This window comes from Cryptomeria japonica, chromosome 4 (genome assembly GCF_030272615.1).
Source record: "Cryptomeria japonica chromosome 4, Sugi_1.0, whole genome shotgun sequence".
Lineage (NCBI taxonomy): Eukaryota > Viridiplantae > Streptophyta > Pinopsida > Cupressales > Cupressaceae > Cryptomeria > Cryptomeria japonica.
Genome location: NC_081408.1, coordinates 653,835,692 through 653,855,032, shown reverse-complemented (window position 1 = coordinate 653,855,032; position 19,341 = coordinate 653,835,692).

The window sequence follows — 19,341 nt, the reverse complement described above, 5'->3', positions numbered from 1 at the left end:
AAAGAATTTCTCAAAACAACAATCATAGTCCCGGGAAAACCAATCTTAGATAGAGACATGGGATAGCTCACAGGGACAATCAAAACTTCCCAACTCTTCCCAAAACCTAACAAAAGATTCCATTGAGACCAAAACACTCAAATCCAGTAAAATCACATACATAAAGGAATCCAGAATACACAAATAGAATGCACTCATGGCTGCGTACAACCAAGACCCAACTATTTTCCCCCAGCTATAAAGTTTAACCTTAGGATATAAAGTGCATATAAAATATTTCCAACAAAACTATATAATAAATTTATTTTTCCCAATCCACCCAAAAATAGTCTTTCTGAGCAATCACGGAGAATACAATCTTTTTTGAAAATAAAATACACAGGAAGAAAATTCCTCCAACTTGGAAAATAGAAGTTATGGTCAAGAATCTGATGAAGAACAACCAAAACAATCCTCAAGCAACCAAAATCCAAAGCCAAGTCGATTACACAGAAAATTCTTCTCGGAAGCAAATCCGAGTGAATGCACAAAAAACCCATTAAATAGAAAATCAAGCCAAAACCATAGAATATGTCAGCCAATAAAAAATAATAGACAAAATAATATTCCTTACCAACCAATATAGAACTCCAAGGTAAATATGAATAAAATAATAGTTAATTTACTTACCCAATAACTCAACCAATCACACAAGAGGGTTGGTAAACTAGAATTTAATCAACCCAAGAGGTAAATAATAAATCAATCAATAAAATAATACTCATGGGAACAATTAACTATTAAGCCCAATAAATAGATATAATAACCCAAGGGCTATAAATAAATTAAAGCCACAATAAAATATAATAAGACGCTATTTAATTAATTAAATATCTAAGCCTTCATTATTACAAAGAAATATTAAAAATAATATCAATAATAGCCTACAAATAATAAATAATAAACATCTAAAGACTATAAAATCATTTACCAAATATTTATTTATTTTATTATTTCTAACTATATATATTTTTTTTATTATTATAAACCTATTAACTTTTTTTAACATTATTAAACTATATAAATTACTTAATAGATTAATAATTAAACCAATCAATACATACAACACTGCAAACATACCAACAAGAGACAACTCAAGTGATCACTCAATAGTGAACCACAACTCACACAAGACTGACAAGGGTAATCAATCTTAAACCTAGAGTGTAGAATAGGATTTTATGTCATCCCCGATCAACTTGCCATTGGGATAAGACACACTCATACCTGTGAAACCAGGTGGAGTCAATGTCTGGTACCTACAAATCCTGCATCTACAAAGCCATGATACAACATATATAATATATAATACATGCAAGTGATAGAGAATCACAATGGCACATCTCGCTCGCAATGAGTAATGTGACATCATCCATATCATGAAGACAATAGAAGACACTCGTAAATAATCAAACAATATCATAATAAATATCACATCATGAAATAGGGTTAGTACATCATAAAATATCCTCAAATCATCGTAAAAGAGTATAAACAACACATAGAAAGAGATACATATAAGTCATCAAATGAGTACCTATCATCATAATAACCCATATAACAATCCATAATGTCATCATCCACATGGAATAACAATATCAAATGCAATATAGTATGTCCAATATCTATAATAAAGCATCTAAACCACCTATAAATCCACAATAGTCTAATCCAAGCATCACAAAATAGTCTATGCTATGACAAAATAGTCTATCAAAGCACAAAAGGAAAAGATAATCAAGGATGGACACTACACTTATAATAGTTTTAGAATATGATAAAAAATTGGAATCAACATATAATATTCTAAATAAATCTAGCTTTAGATTATAGTATTATGTTACAATATTGTAAATAATTTTTGTATCTATTATGGTCATAGGATTTGAAAAGAAGAACTACTTATGATGTAATTATTGTCTTTTGGTATATTATTTTCAATATAAAAAATCTATATTTGCATTTTCAAACATTGAATAGAATCTTAATTCTAAAATGCAGCAAATTTAGGTGAATTTACTTTGGTTTTCATGAATACTAATCCAAAATAATCATGTGCTACTAAAAATATTTAGTAGAAAGGGCTTGAAGAAGTATCGAAGCGTCATAAATCAATAAGAAAAAATAAAAGAGATTTGTGATAGTTTTAGATCACCAAAAAATGGACTAAAGGGTTATAAACATGTTGATGGATGAAATGAAATGTGATAGGAGACCTAACTAAAGATGATGCCAAGAAAAATGTTTGACAGTGGGTTCCAAACTATACAAAATTTATATTGACAATGAGAGGATGTGGACTAAAGACCCCATTTGTCACGAATCTTATAAATAATCAAGATTTATATAAATATATTAACCATTCTTATGATGTTTATGACTTTATAAAGAGGTATTGAGATACCATTTCTAGTTGACCCAATAGGATTTATTTCATCTAACCTAATAATCTTAAGCATGATAACATCTCTAAAGGTATTTACTAAATAATTTTATAAAAATATTTAAAATTAAATTTGGAGAGCCCAAAAGTGTTTAAATTTTAGTATTCATATACAAGAGCTCTAATATTAGATAAATCCCTCTTTGGAAATTTAAAGGAAATAATCAGAGAAACTTTAGTAAAGATCAGCCTTGGTGGGTGGTCATAGAAGGGTGACAAAGTGATTTTTGACCTATACATAATTTGTAGTTCTAGATCTTATTCAAGAATAAAAAGGGTTTGATCACCTTCAAACCTTTCCATATACTCCTAAAACAAAGTACCCTAAAACTGTTGGGAATATGCCTTGAATTCTCCTGACCATGTTCGGGTTGATCGGAATAGCCTACACCGACGGAGCAGCAGAGTGTTACCTTCTTGGTTGTTGAACACTTTCTGATCGGTGTGACTTAGGCCAATCGGGACAACTCTGGCCGATGAACTTGCCTTCTTGGTTTTGGTATCGGCTATCGAGAGAGGTTGTTGTTTGTTACACCGATGTCCTAATGGGTTAGCTATCTTCCGGCTAGAATGCTTCACATATCGGAATAGCAGGTTTGAAGTCATCCCAAAGACCCGATGAAGTCAACTTCAGTTATCAGGGTTACTTCGGCTATCAGAATAACTTGTGTAGCAGTATGCTGACGTCCCGATGAGCCCACTCTACCAGTCTCGGTTCGGTTCACCTATTGGTTATTGGGTTGATGTTCTGAATGCCATGTCAACGTCCCGATGAGCCCGCTCTACCGGTCTCGATTCGGTTCACCTATCGGCTATTGGGTTGACATTCAAAATGTCATGCTGACGTCCTGATCAACTCGCTTTACTGGCCTCAGTTATTTCGCTTATCAGCATAGTGCTTTGTATACCGATACCCGATGAAGTCGCCTTCAGCGATCGAGTAGCATTGGCTATTGGGATTACTTGTTCAGCACTATGCCGAAGTCCGATGGAGGCGTCTACTGCTGATCGACGATCAGAGTAACTTCTGAGTGATGTTTCCAATGGGCCGATGAGGTCACCTTGGGTAGTTAGGTTGATATCAGAGATCGAGATAACTTGTGAAGCGATATGCCGATGGTCCGATGGAGTCGATCTGTTTTGGAGCGCTTTAGTGGAGTCATCTACTATTTTATCAGGGGATCGAGATTACTTGTTCATTGTTTGGCCGAAGACCTAATGGTTTGGTGTTGACATCCTTAGAGTCATCAGGGATCGGGGAGTCATCAGGCGATCGTCTCTACCAGTTCAAAGCTATACCAATGGCTGACTGCGGATGTGAGATCAAACCGAGATCCAAAAAGGTGAACACTCGGACACTAAGGATGAGACTATCGGTGTATATGAAGATGAACTAACCCAACTTCCTGGTGCATGTGGGATATTGTATTTCTCATGAATGTAGATAATGGTTAGACTTCCTAGCGGTTGGAGCGACTGACGGTTGTCTGAACCGCATCCAACAGGTGTAATCAAAGTGGCCAGTGGAAACCGAAATGGAGGTGGATGGTTGGTGAGGCCGTTGGACTCTAGAACGGTTATGCCTGATGGCTGATATAAGTTGCTAGAAATGTAACCAATGTGAGGCTGAGTGAATGAGTGAGAAGCTCAGAGTTGCACAGAGCAGAAGGCATGGAATGTCATTAAAGAATGAAAGGAATTCCGAGATGCTAGGTGTTGCTCGATGTGTGAGGAGTGTGTAGCCAGAGGTTAAGAGTGAGCTGTATGATCTGCATGATGTAATAGAAGAGTTTTGAGAACAGAGTCCATAAAGAGGATCTGAGTACTTCATTGTAACTGTGTTGTTTACTGAATAAAGGGATCTCTTTTTGGTGGTGGGTTTTTTACTCGTAAGGGTTTTCCCACGTATATCTAATGTCTTCCTCTGATTAGTTTTATGTCTAGTTAATCCTAATCTTCCATCTATGTTTATCTTAATGTATTGCAAAAAGAATTAAAATACTTCCTTGCTTGCAAATCCCCTTAGAATTGATGTTAGGAGAGCCTTTTCTGTGCATTGCTTTCCTTACAAGTGGTATCAGAGCCATTTAGTTGTGTTATCCTTGTCAGGTAGGGTTGTTTGCTATCAATTCTGTTTTTAGTGGGAGTCTGGCAAAGTGTGTATTTGTCTTGTTTGCAATTTGAGATGGCGAGTGGAGATCGAGAAATTCAATGGTGTGAGTTTTGAGTTGTGGAAACTCAAGATGGAAGACTTGCTGGTTGATAGAGATCTCTGGGGAGCTGTGACTGTACCCACTAAGCCTATAGGCATGAGGCAAGAAGATTGGGATCTTGCAGATAGAAAAGATAGAGGGTTAATCAGACTCTGTTTAGCAGACTTTGTTCTGTTGAATGTCCATGAGGAAAAGACTGCTAATCTTCTGTGGAAAAAGCTTGGAGACATTTATTAGGGAAAGTCTCTAGTAAATAAGTTGTTCCTGAGGAGGAAGTTATATTCCCTAAAGATGGACGAGGGTACATCTGTTGTAGATCATTTGAATGTTTTCAACATGATCATTGCTCAGCTAACCTCTATAGGAGTCAAGGTTGATGACAAGGATTAGTGCATGCTTCTGTTATGTTCTTTGCCTGACACATGGGATCATCTAGTAATGGCCATTAGGAGTACAACAACCATGTTCACAATGGAAGGTGTGGTTGCTTCGTTGCTGTCAGAAGAAACTCAAAGGAAATCTTCTGAGATGGTCAAGGATGCTCTCACTATTAGAGGCAAGAAAGAGAACAAGAAGTCGGAATCCAAGTCAGAGGAAAGCTCCAAGACTCCTAGAAATAAGTCCAAAGTGAAGTACTGGAACTGTGGGCAGACTGGTCATATCCAAAAGGATTGTAGAGAGAAGAAGAAAAGTAAGGGTTCTTCTGATTCTAGGTCCTCTCAGAACGAGGATGAAGATGCCTTCTGAGCTGCTTTGGCGAGTCAGTCATCTGTCGATGTCTAGTTTAATCACGATGCTATGAAGATTGGGTACCATGGGTCTTTGGCAGTGATGCAGATTCATCATGTATTGGTGAATGTTCTTCATGTAACTGGAGATGTTAACATCTTGAAGATTCATAAGGGGTCTTGGGTACAGATGTTGTAATCCTTAGTTAGGATGTTTTTATGTCAGGATATACTCTTGAGATGCATTTAAAGTTGTGACATAATGTGTGTATGTTCATATGGAGCATATGATCTCTTTGGGTGAGATGTTTTAGATCATGGCTGTCATGTTTAAGTTCCTGATTTTGCAGTTGGAATTTTGACAATGGTCTTGGTTCTATTTTTGTGTTTTGAGTACACTGATCATTTGTTTGACACTTCCTGATAATGTGGTTATGCATTTGGTGTTTGGCATGTGTTGATCAATTATAGGTACTCATGGATACATGGAAACAATAGATGGTGCTGAGTTGGAATGGGTAATAGGTCCAACAGAGAGGCATTCATCTATGATAACACAGTTAGCATTTAGAAGTGAAGAAAGGGTATGATACAGAGTACTATGAAGACTTGCTTGTAGGTTTTTTGTATACAGTTAGTATTGTGAATGCCTTTTGGTACAAAGGTTTATTTACTTCTATGCAATGTTGAAAGAAGGATCTTTTTTAATTCTGACATTACCTATGCAGTGGGAGGTTCTTGGTGTGCATGTGTTTATGCACTTGAAGAATGAGACTGTAAGTAACAAGTTGTATATGTGGATGTCTTGAAATTTATCTTTGAGTACCATGAAGGTATGTATAGTTGGATGGATTAGCACTTGCTGTGGGTGTTATTCGAGCTATGATTGTGACTAATGTTGGCACATTTGAGTAGCCTTGAGAATGTGAGTTTTTGTGTTCTAGAAGTTAGAGTTATGTTTTTCTCAGTAGATAGCTTCTATTTGTGTCTGGTGGCAGTGGCATGATAGAAGGTGGGAGTATCTATGGATGAGATGATACTTCTCTACATGGGTCTCAGTGGTACACAAAGTTAACTATTTTTCCTGGTGGTGTGTGATCGAATGGTATATCAGTATTGATGGGCCTTTGAGTCCATGGTTCTCAATGAAATTTGTAAGTGTTTGGTATGGCAGACAGGTCCAGTGGATTCCTCGGCAAGTGGGAGATTGTTGGGAATATGCCTCAAATTCTCTTGACCATGTTTGGGTTGATCGGAATAACCTACACCGACAGAGCAGCAAAGTGTTACCTTCTTGGTTGTTGAACACTTTCTGATCGGTGTGACTTAGGTCGATCGGGACAACTCTGGCCGATGAACTTGCCTTCTTGGTTTCGATATCGGCTATCAGGAGAGGTTCTTGTTTGTTACACCAATGTCCCGATGGGTTAGCTATCTTCCAGCTGGAATGCTTCACATATCGGAATAGCAGGTTTGAAGTCATCCCAAAGACCTAACGAAGTTGACTTTGGTTATCGGGGTTACTTTGGCTATCAGAATAACTTGTGCAGCGGTATGCCGACGTCCCGATGAGACCGCTCTACCTATCTTGGTTCGGTTCACCTATAGGCTATTGGGTTGATGTTCTGAATGTCATGCCAACATCCCGATGAGCTCGCTCTACCAGTCTCGGTTCAGTTCACCTGTCGGCTATCGGGTTGACATTCTGAATGTCATGTCGACGTCCTGATGAGCTCGCTTTACCGGTCTTGATTATTTCACTTATCGCCATAGTGCTTTGTATACCGATACCCAATGAAGTCACCTTCAGTGATCGGGTAGCATCGGCTATCGAGATTACTTGTTCAATGCTATGCCAAAGTCCGATGGAGGCGTCTACTGCTGATCGACGATTGGAGTAACTTCTGAGTGATGTTTCTGATGGGTCGATGAGGTGGCCTTTGGTAGTCAGGTTGATATCAGAGATCAGGATAACTTGTGAAGTGATATGCTGATGGTCCGATGGAGTCAATCTATTTTAGAGCACTTTAGTGGAGCCGTCTACTATTGTATCGAGGGATTGGGATTACTTGTTCATTGTTTGGCCAAAGACTCGATGGTTTGGTGTTGACATCCTCAGAGTGATTGGAGATCGGGGAGATAGCAGGAAGGTTGTGTCGATGACCCGATGGAGTCACCTTTGGCAATCGGGTATCATTGGATGATCGGCTCTACCGGTTGAAAGCTATACCGATGGCCAACTGCATATGTGAGATTAAACCGAGATCCAAAAAGGTGAACACTCAGACACTAAGGATGAGACTGTCGGTGTATATGAAGATAAACCGACCTGACTTCTTGGTGCATGTGGGATATTGTATTTCTCACGAATGCAGATAACGGTTAGACTTCCTAGCGGTTGGAGCGACTGACAGTTGTCTGAACCACATCTGACAGGTGTAATCAAAGTGGCCAGTGGAAACCGAAATGAAGGTGGATGGTTGGTGAGGCCATTGGACTCTAGAACGATTATGCTTGATGGCTAATATAAGTTGCCAGAAATGTAACTGATGTGAGGCTGAGTGAATGAGTGAGAAGCTCAGACTTGCACAGAGCAGAAGGCATGGAATGTCATTAAAGAATGACAGAAATTATGAGATTCTAGGCCTTGCTCGATGTGTGAGGAGTGTGTAGCCAGAGGTTAAGAGTGAGCTGTATGATCTGCATGATGTAATAGTAGATTTCTGAGAACAGAGTCCATAAAGATGATCTGAGTACTTTATTGTAACTATGTTGTTTACTGAATAAAGGGATCTCTTTTTGGTGGTGGGTTTTTTACCCGCAAGGGTTTTCCCACGTATATCTAATGTCTTCCTTTGATTAGTTTTATGTCTGGTTAATCCTAATCTTCTGTCTATGTTTATCTTAATTTATTGCAAAAAGAATTAAAATACTTCCTTGCTTGCAAATCCCCTTAGAATTGATGTTAGGAGAGCATTTTCCGCACACTGCTTTCCTTACAAAACAACTTCATAGTGAAATTTATATAAAATTCAAGACCATTCTATTTCTATCTGTCATGGGAAATGTCTTACTAAGAGGAGTATCCAAGCTTCTTTGTAGGTTTAATATAGATAATGTTTCAATGACCATAGCATACCATATGTTAACTATATATTTTCTTCAGGTAATTTGGTACATCATATTTATGTAATATATGAGAGAAACTAGGGGTTTCCCCCACAATGCAATGATGCTTGTGAGCTTGGTGATGATACCAGGTCATCGGTTTGAGTCCCATCCAGGACAATGAATGATGGTGTTTGAAATAACAATGGAGGGAGTATGGTGAAGGTCAATGAAAGTAGGTGTGTCCATGACAGGAGGTAGGCGATGGAGAAGGCTCAGGTGATGTGGAGGTAGGAGAAAGGTAGAGGATCAAAGAAGAATAGACACAGTAGGACAAAAGATGGCTAGTGGTGTAGATCAGCGAGTAGAGGATGGACGAATGGAGAAAATGGAGAGAAAGTAGAGGAAGGAGAGAAGAGGTAGGAAGAAAGGAAGGTGACAATGAGAAAGAGGAAACAAGGAGGTTGATGGAGAAAAGAAGGCAGGATGGAGGACAAAGAGGGAGAAAGGAGGAAGGGAGAAAGGAGGAAGGAAGAGGAGATCAGAGGGAGGATGAATGGTGGAGGGAATAAAAAGGGTGGGAGGTTGGATGGAGGAGGAAGAAGAAGGGAGATGTAAGAATGGAGGAGAGGAGAGGAGAAAATGGAGAGGAGGAGGAGATGATAGGTGGGGAGGAGAGGAGAAGAGGAGTTGGAAAGTGGAAGGGAGAAGAGAGGTGGAGAGAGGAGAGATGTGTAAGGAAAGAATAACGTTGAAATGCCTTCCACAATGTTAAATTCAAAGAGGAGAGAAATAGAGGTGACTTTCAATTTCAGATTATAGTCATTAAGATGTGCATTTCCAAAATAGCAAAGCAGAACAAAACAAGATTCAAAAACAATGCAAACACAAAATTTTACATGGAAAAACCCTTACAGATAAAAAACCTACCACCAAAGAAAACTCACTTGTATTACAGTAATAAGACAATTACATACACGTTATAGATTATACTCTCAAGTGTATATTCACAATCTTTGTTTTGGCAACGTCCAACCTACAGACAAAATTTGACTCATAGACAACACACATGGATGTTCTTCAATTAAACATAATTAAAATCTAATCAATCAAACAACATTCTCGAATTGATTTGTATCCAACACTACTACAACTATTTCTTCAAAAGTTTTATATCTCTATCAAGAAAAAAAGTTCATTTCAATTTCTTCATGGATGAACTATCAGACTCTTCAGTTGTCAAAAACACAGTGTGTAATCTACACCAAATTTGAACCGTGCTCCACAAAATCTATCTTGAACCAATTATTGGCATCCAATTTAGCAAGACGAAACTAGTAAAACATGGTCCCCACTGAATCCCAAAGACTATCGACAAATATTCCAAAATAAACCTACCATTGGATTCTGACTTAGCATTTCAGCATGAGTTAGCCATGGTCCCCACCAAGACCATCTCAAATCTTATCGGCTTATCAACACCCGATGGAAGTGTAACTCATTAGTTCTCATTGTCATCAAGCTTTGTTCCACTTGCTCTCTGATCCTTGATAGTATTGTGTCAATTGTCCCCTCACAAGTCTCATATCATATTATCGACATAGAATCGAACTTCGGCATTAAAATGACTTTTCTAAAAAATCAAGTTCTATAGATAACACTTTCTACCGATACTGAACAGTCTTATTGGAGAGATTTCATCCAACAAAAAAGTGACTTCAACTACCAAAACCTCAAGTTATACTAATAACACTTTCTACTGATAATGAATAGTCTTATCATAGAGATCTCATCGAATAGAAAAATGACTTATCAAACTCTAAGGTTGAAAAAACTTCTACACTTGATGTTGCCAAGACTTATTCAAGTCTAATCAAACTTGTTACATCTCTAGGTGTGTGTAAAACATTAAAACTATTCAGCCACTTTTTGGAGCGGGTTGACAAATCGACCATTTTTCACACTGAACTGCTCATTGCAGAAACCAGATGCCATTTGATCGAGATTTCAACCAGTAGGTTTGAGAGACTCATTCTCCACATTCTCCAACTTGACGAAGAACCTACTAATATCTCTAGAACATTCAAGACTAAACATTATCTAGAACAACAGCTAGAATGACCACTCCCATCCAACTAATAAACCCACGGGATTGAAAAATAGCACCCACAAAAAGTGCTAACCATCCAATCTCACATACCATAGAGGTATCCATCATCAATGAACTCATGCCACCAACATAGCCAGCCCATAATTTCCAACCACAAGCTCCATGTGCAAATGAATCAATGAAGACTAAGCACATCCAAACACTCCCATTGCATGGGTAATGCTGAATCTTAAAAGAATAAAAAATATACAAAGTCTACCAATCGTAACACATAGAAAAATTAACCATGTAGTACCAAGGACCATCCATAAAGATAAACACATCCTGCAAACAACACTGTTGCAAGAAACACCTCTCTCAACAAGTGAATCTAAACATCTAGGAAGATCACTAAAAGACCAAAGAGAGAAAGTTGCAAACCATAAACATGTAGCATGTCCTTCTACATACACCTCTAAGTGTCAGTTGTGACAACTAAGATCTCCTTTACAACCCCAAGAGAAGATCAAACTACTCCATTTCTTATTTCAGGAAATTAGCCCACTACCATCTCCTATGTTAAGGAGATAAACATTCTATCCATCTCTCATAATGAATCTGCCATAACTATCTAACTTTAGCTCAAGATCCATGAGTATGCAAGAAAAACATAAAGAACCTAAGAAACAATGGGGAAAACCTCTCAAGTGATAAACTACTAAGTACACCAAGAGTGGAGAACGAGAATGCCCCTCCAAGATTCCCAAGTCATCATGACTCATCCAAGAGAAATTTCCTAATAGGTCTTTGTTGAATTTACATCCAACCAAGATGTAGGTTCCATAGACTTCCAACTGAAATCTTATCAAGAGTACACATCTCATCATGCATCTCTCACCTTAAGAGAACTATAGCCTCACCTAAGTCCATATGTATCCATGAATTCTAGAACTTTATCAATCCATTGCAAACTCCAAATGCATCTCTACATTCCCATGAAGTTGTCAGGATATGAACAATTCACCCAAAACAAAGAGAAATCTCAAGACCACTATTAAACATCCAAGCACAACATTGTGATCTTACCATGCCCTCTTAGGAGATCACATGCTCCAAGTGAACATACCACGATCTCAAGAGCAATGTATCATGCTAGACTCTAAACTAGTATTGACATTGTACCATGACATAACACCAACATACTCTAAACTAGCATCACCTGACAAGCATAACCAACGCCTCAATCAAGGACTCATTGAGCCCTCAAGATGTCAATATATCATGAAGATCACCATCTCCTACAAGTGTACCCACAAATATGAAAGACCCTTCTACAGTAATAGGATCTAAAGAATCCTTAAAATATTTTCACACTAAGATGATCATCCACCATCCAATGGTGAATACACGGTCATTACTAAAGATCCCACCGATCCATGGCACTGAGCTCTCCAAGCACCATGACACACCATCTCCCAAATTTGAAAATATTCTAGGTCCACACATAAAAGTGTACTGCTAGTCACACTAAATGAAACCAATATCTCCAAACCAAAGAAAAACACCATGCTATAGGACCCCATAACTAACTATCCAGGTACTCACTTATCATCCATCCTCTTATCTTGAAAACAACCACAACAATAGACAAGTGACCACAGACAAGGCCAACTAACAAGTTTGCATAAGCACTACATCAAACCTTATGGATATAAACAATGCACATATGTGTTATCCCACTGTAACTGAATAAGTGATTAGCCCACACAACTACATAACTCAGAGATCCAATTACCTAGATGCATACTCACTATTATATCAACTACATCCAAAATGAGATCTGAAAGATAATATTCATGTAGACAACATGACTTAGCACCATATCAACCACAGATCCAATTTTCATGTCCACATCGAGCACCATAGTCTAGGAATCCATCAAGCACCACCACACAAATACATAGTGACTAATCACTACCAACATCCTCATGTATAGAAAGCATCTCACCTCCTCTCACCATGCACAAAGCATGCATATAGAACTGCAACTATCTCATCCAGTAACATCCCAAACAAACAAAACCTAGACAGTAGCTCTTTAGCTAATGCACAAGTCTATTGGTATTCCACAACACCTCCATTATCAATCCATGATAAGATCCAAAATGAAACACTACATGATCATGAAGCTCTCCAAGAAAATGACAAAAGTATTAAATACCAAAACTCACCTCTCTATTGAGATGTCATGTTGCCAAAGTAGCACTGCAAGCACTAGCATCACTCTGAGAAGGCTTGGTGTCAGAAGCATTCTTCTTCTCCTTCTCCTCACAATCCTTTTGGATATGGCCAATTTATCCACAATTTAAGGATCTCGCCTTGGAGTTCTTTCCCAGAGACTTTTATCTCCCCTGTGACTTGGATTTGGACATCTTGTCCTTCTGCTTGTCTTTTTCCTCTGGTCTGCCTTACATAGCCACAACATCCTTGACCATCTTAGAAGATTTCCTTTGTGTGTCTTCTAATAGTAGCAAAGAAACCACATCTTCCATTTTGAAAGTGGTTGTTGTACTTCTAATGGCCATCACCAGATGATCCCATGTGTCGGGCAAGGAACACAACAAAAGCATATAGTGATCCTCGAAACTAATTGTTACATCCACAAAACTTAACTATGCAACAATCAAGTTGAAAGCATTCAGATGATCTGCTATAGGTATGCCTTCATTCATTTTCAAAGAGTATAACTTCTTCCTCGGGAACAACTTATTTACCAGAGACTTTGCCTAAGAAATGTCACCAAGTTTCTTCCACAGCAAGAACATTGTCTTCTCTTCATGAACATTCAAAAGAACAAAATCTGCAAGACAGAGTCTAATCAGCCCTTTGGATTTCCTATCTACAAGATCCCAATCCTCTTGTTTCATTCCTGAACATTTAGACCTAGACACTACAACCCAAAGGTCTCTGTCCACCAACAAGTCTTTCATCTTGAGTTTCCACAACTCATAGTTACTACCACTGAATTTCTTAATGTCTACTCTTCCTGATGTGCTTTCCATCTTCAACCTATAATTTCAAACACCCCTTCTCTGCAAAACTCCCACAAAAGAATTAACACAAAAAAAATGTCCTACCCACAAGGATAACACAACTAACCATGCTCCGATACCACTTGTAAGGAAAGCACAGTGCGAAAATGTCTTCCACAGTGTTAAATTCAAAGAGGAGAAAAACAAAGGTGAATTTCAATTTTAAATTACAGTCATTAAGATGCACATTTCTAGAATAATAGAGCAAAATAGAACAAGATTCATACACAAAGAAAACACAAAATTTTACACAAGAAAACCATTATGGGTAAAAACCCACCACCAAAGGAAACTCACTTGTAGTACAGTAATAAGTTAATTACATATAAGTTATAGATTGGTGTATATTGACAATCTTTGTTCTGGCAGCGTTCAACCTACAAATAGAATTTGACCCACACATCACACACATGGGTGTTCTTAAATTCAACAATATTACAACCCAATCAATCAAGAAACATTCTCTCATTGATTTGCATCCAACACTACTGCAACCGTTCCTTCAAACATTTTATATCTTTGTCAAGAAAAACAGTTTGTTTCAGTTTCCTCATGGCTCAGTTGTTGGACTCTTCAGTTGTCGAAAACATGGTGTGTAACCTACACCAAATTCTAACCGCACTCCATAGACTCCATCTCAGACCAATTATTGGCAACCAATTCAACAAGAAGAAACCAATCAAACGTAGTCCCCACTAAATCCAAAATACTATCGGCAAATTTTCAACATAGACCAACCATATGCTTCCAACTTATGATGTTAGCATGACTCAACCGTGGTCCCCACCAAGACCATCTCATCGCTTATCGGCTTATCACCACCCGATGGAAGTGTAATTCATTAGTTTTCATCATCATCAAGATTTGCTCCACCTAATCTCCAATCCCCAATAGTGTTGTGTCAATAGGCCCCTCACAAGTCTCATATTGGCTTATTAGCATAGAATCGAACTTCAGCATTAAAATGAATTTTTCAAAAACTCAAGTTCTACCGATAACCCTTTCTACCAATACTGAATACTCTTATCAAAGAGATCTCATCAAACAGAAAAGTGACTTCAGCTACCAAAAACTCAAGTTCTACTGATAAAACTTTCTACCAATAATGAACAGTCTTACCGGAGAGATCAAATCGGACAGAAAAGTGACTTATCAAACTCTAAGGTTACATCAAAAAGTCCTTCTACACCCAATGTTTCCAAGACTTATTTTAGTCTACTCAAACACATTGCATCTCCAGCTATGCATAAAACACAGAAGGCATTCAACCACCTTTGGAGTGGGTCGATAACATGACATTTTTTCGCACTGAACTCCTCACTGCAAAAACCAAATGCCATTTGATCAAGATTTCAACCAGTAAGTTTGTGACACCCATTCTCAACAAGATGGATAATGGAGGAAGTAGGAAGGAAAGGAAAGGAATGGTGGAGATGAGGAAAAATTAAGAAAAGGAAATAGGGGGAAGAGAGGTGGAGAAAGAAGAGAGAGAAATGGTGAAGGAGGAGAAGCCTAGTGGAGAGGAGGAGACCAAGGAGGACAGGTGGAGAAATAAAGGAAAGAAATGGTAAAGGAGGAGTGTTGGGTTTGGGGAATAGGTCCCCCTTGTGGCCTCTCTTGGTGTAGGCCAAGCTAAAAATCCCTGTGATTTACCTATCAAATATATATATATATATATTGGCATAACTGACGAGATGATGAGATGAGAAGATGACCGATAAAGTTGGTAAAGTTGATAGAGATTGTTGACTAGATGATGATGATATAATTGTAAGTTATTTGATGACTTTATTTGTGTTGTCATTAATGGAAACCATGTTTTTTGAGTCATCTAAGTCATCTAGGCCTATCAGTAAAGCCTAATCGGTAGAAGAATGTGTTAGACAGCAAAATTGCTAAGTTGTTGTAAACCGGAAGTAGGAATAGTGTGATGATCAAGACACTAGTATGGAAGATTGGTGAGGAGTTAGGCATTTCACTTTTACAAGACTATCAAAGACAGGAACATGCATCTATGTTCCACATCACATCAGGAAATTTAGTATATTGAGTGAGTTATGATTTGCAATCATAAACTCTATGAAGAAGAATGTATACGGGTAACAGATATTTTGACCGGTAATAATTTATGGTTTGGTGTTGGATCTTATCATATTTGTATCTTAGTGATGATGTGTTAGAAACTATGTGTTGTAAAGCGGAAAATCGAACCCTAGTTTCTCTCCACTCTACAACTCCAAGGAGAGAGAAGGGAGGTTACTAGGATTGACGGTTTTCACTTAGGGGAGACTTTACATTCAAAAGAGGGGTTGAAACCCACAAGATCCAATCCCACACAATGCAAGATTGGATTCTAAATGAGTTTCAAGGGTTAAGACAACAAGGCTACCCTCTTTTGTAAAGAATGTAGATAGAAGAATTAAGCTAGGAATGCATGAAAAGTGAGAAAGATTCTCTTATAAACAGAGATAGGAATATAGGATGAAGTTGCGGACCTGGAATTAGCAGTAAAATGTCGAGACGGCGCTGTCCTGCAAATTTGAGCAAAATTTGACGGGACGATGGCGCCCGACGTGCACACGGTCCTCCAAAAAATCCGCAAAATGAAGGGGGATCTGTTCATCTCTGCACAAGGATTCCAGATCTTCAATTACAGCCACATACCTGTAACCTACACACAGAAAGGGGAAGATGATTGGTGGGTTAGGGATTAGGGGTTTGCCCTTAGGTCAAACCCCAGTTTTGGAATTAACCAAGAAATGAGAAATGTTGTAAATGTAAATGTTTGTAATGTAAAACAAGTACTAGTACCTTGTTGTAAGAATGTTTTTATTCTTACATGCGAAGGTATAGATGTTGTTGTATGTTGTATGTTGTATGTGATCTCCTCTTCAATGGTTGAATCCTTGTCTTGAATGCAACACTTAGCCTTGAATGGAGACTTAGAATGATCAATTGCTTGAAGGAATGCTTGAATGCTTGAATGCTTGAATGTTTGAATATCGTTTCCGCGTCTTGTAAACATATGTCCTTCCCCTTTTCATCTACCCAAATGGGAGAGGAAAATGTAGTTTATATACTTGTCAATTAGGGCTGATAGACTGATTTTTCTGACCTTGGGCCAACCAGGAAAGAGTATTTTCCAATTTGCAAACTTAAAGACCCGAAGCCCCATAGGAGACCGGGCCCAAAATAGGGCCAGGGACCAGGGCACTGGGTGCCATGGTCCTGGGGGACCAGGGCACTGGGTGCCCTAGTCCTAAAGGACTAGGGCGCTGGGTTCTCTGGTCCCACCTCCCGGGATAGCAAGGTGCAAGGAGGGATCAGGCAGGGTGCAGGAAAAATGCAGTTTTTGATGTCGTGGACAAGTTTCGGGGTCTCCATTCAGGTTTTGTGTTGCGTCACCATCGTGAAGACCCAAATGCGGTCGAAATTGCAAGTGTCACAATTTTAGGATGCTACATTTAGCCCCCACTTTAGCGGAAGTATAAGCGTACGCTCATACTTCCAGTAAAGTACAAGGAAACAACATTGAAAGACTTTCACCACGTCAAGGAGGCAAGACACACCAAGCCCCTAGTGGACTAAGGATCTTACGACTTCGATTGACAAAGTAAAAGGGAAGATCACGAGGGAGAACCATGACTGTCAGTAGTAAGGTTCCCTCACTATGAGTCATGCAAGAGAAATACCAAAAATTTTCAAGGCAAAGCTAAGTTCGCCAAGAAATTTTCAAGTATCCTGAAGGGATAGACGGGGTGTATGCCCCCCTACGTTAAAGAGATCGCACACACCTCAATGGGGGTGATTGATTTAAGGTAGTGATACACATAAGAAATGAGAAGGGAAAGGAGCACGTTATCACAAAGATTTAGCCCCCAAGTGAGAGATAAACCCAAGGATAATAGACACAAAACACAAAGCACGAGGTGACTTCGCTTTCCTTGGGGTCAGTATGCTGTATGATAATTCATGTATATATCATATGTATGTATGCATAATTGTTCTTCATTCCCCAATCAAGGAAGGTCACCTAGAAGAAGGGAACACATGTGTCTTTTGAGTCAACATGAGAGAGACCAAAAGAGATCTCAATGCTTTGCATCGTCCTCAAGTAGACAACACTAAGGACAACAAATAGAAGAATGAGAATAACACATAGAAGAAGTAACAAAAGAGAGGAGGAGAGAATCTGCTATGCTAATGAACTAGTCTAGCACGTCATCTACCCCCCGATCTTGCTGATCAATGTTTCGGGAAGGCAGGGAACACGCTAGAGGAGGAACATCCAACACAGCAGATGGAGCTATCACAAGATCCAAACAAGGGCTATGTTCATGTTCCAAGCCACGTTGTTCTTGTCTAGGAGGCTGGATAAGTGCTTTAGGAAATTCGTTAGATAAATGGTTATCAACATCAACAAGTTCATATTCACTATCTGAAGCAAGAGAAGTAACACTTTCATCATGAATAACATTTTCATCTATATCATCATCAAGATTTATAAAAATAGGGTCTTTAATTCGCACAGGATCAAGACCATCATGCATCTTATGTTTAGGAGATTTTGGCTCAATTTCTGATTGAGGAGAAAATCGAATAATGCTTGTTGAAGGTGTTTTTGGAGATTGTAAAGTGTGAGAAGCAGCTGCTTGAGCTCTAAGATGATGCTTTCGTCGGCGTTCACATGCAGAATGATTTCATCTAGTCTCAGTAGGAAGTGGAGAAGATTGAGGAGGAGGGATGTTCTCATCCTTATCACTTGGGTGTTTAGGTTGTGGTCTCTTAGGCTAGATAATAGGAGAAGAAGAAGGTCTCTTCTCTCTATAAAAGGAAGGAGGAGGAACTGCTCCATATAAAGGAGGAATATTTGGTTTAGGAAGGAGACCAAGTCCATCATGACGAGGAGGTATAGGTCTACTTTTAGAAACTTTATTCGGCATAGACATAGTCACATCCATAGGAACGGGTTGGGAATCTTCTTGAGGAAAGACATTAGTTTTATCTTTCAAAGGAAGAACTTCCTTCTCAAGAATGATAGGAATATCAAGTTTGGGTGTTCTAGGTTCACTTAAAGATAGGATCATATCCATTTTCAATTTTTGATAAGATTTGAGAAGATGATCACTTCGCGGAGGAAGAGATTGGAATTGTTTAGGCCAAAAGTAATCAATAGGAACACTAGAAGTTCTTTCAGCTGGTTTAAAGAGACTATGATTGACAGTAACAACTTCACCATTATGGGGAAATTTCAAACACTTGTGAATAGGAGAAGCAATAGCTTTCATGGAAGATAGCCAAGAATAGCCAAGCTTCAAACGAAATTGTTCAGATGAAGGAATAATAGCAAAGTTCACATCAAGGGATTTGTTATGGACTTCAATAGGTAATATAATAGAACCAATTGCAGGAGAAGAAAATGCATCAAATAATTTCACAACCACATCTGTTTTGTCATAGATCACTTGATTCAATTGCAAAGTAAAAAGAAATTCTTCAGTAATAACATTAACCATGCACGAAGGATCAATAAGCACTCCACGGCAAGGTGTATTCTTGACTTTTGCAACTATGTATAAAGGACCATCAGGTGCCCTGATAGTTTCACTAGAATCAAATGTGATGGAAG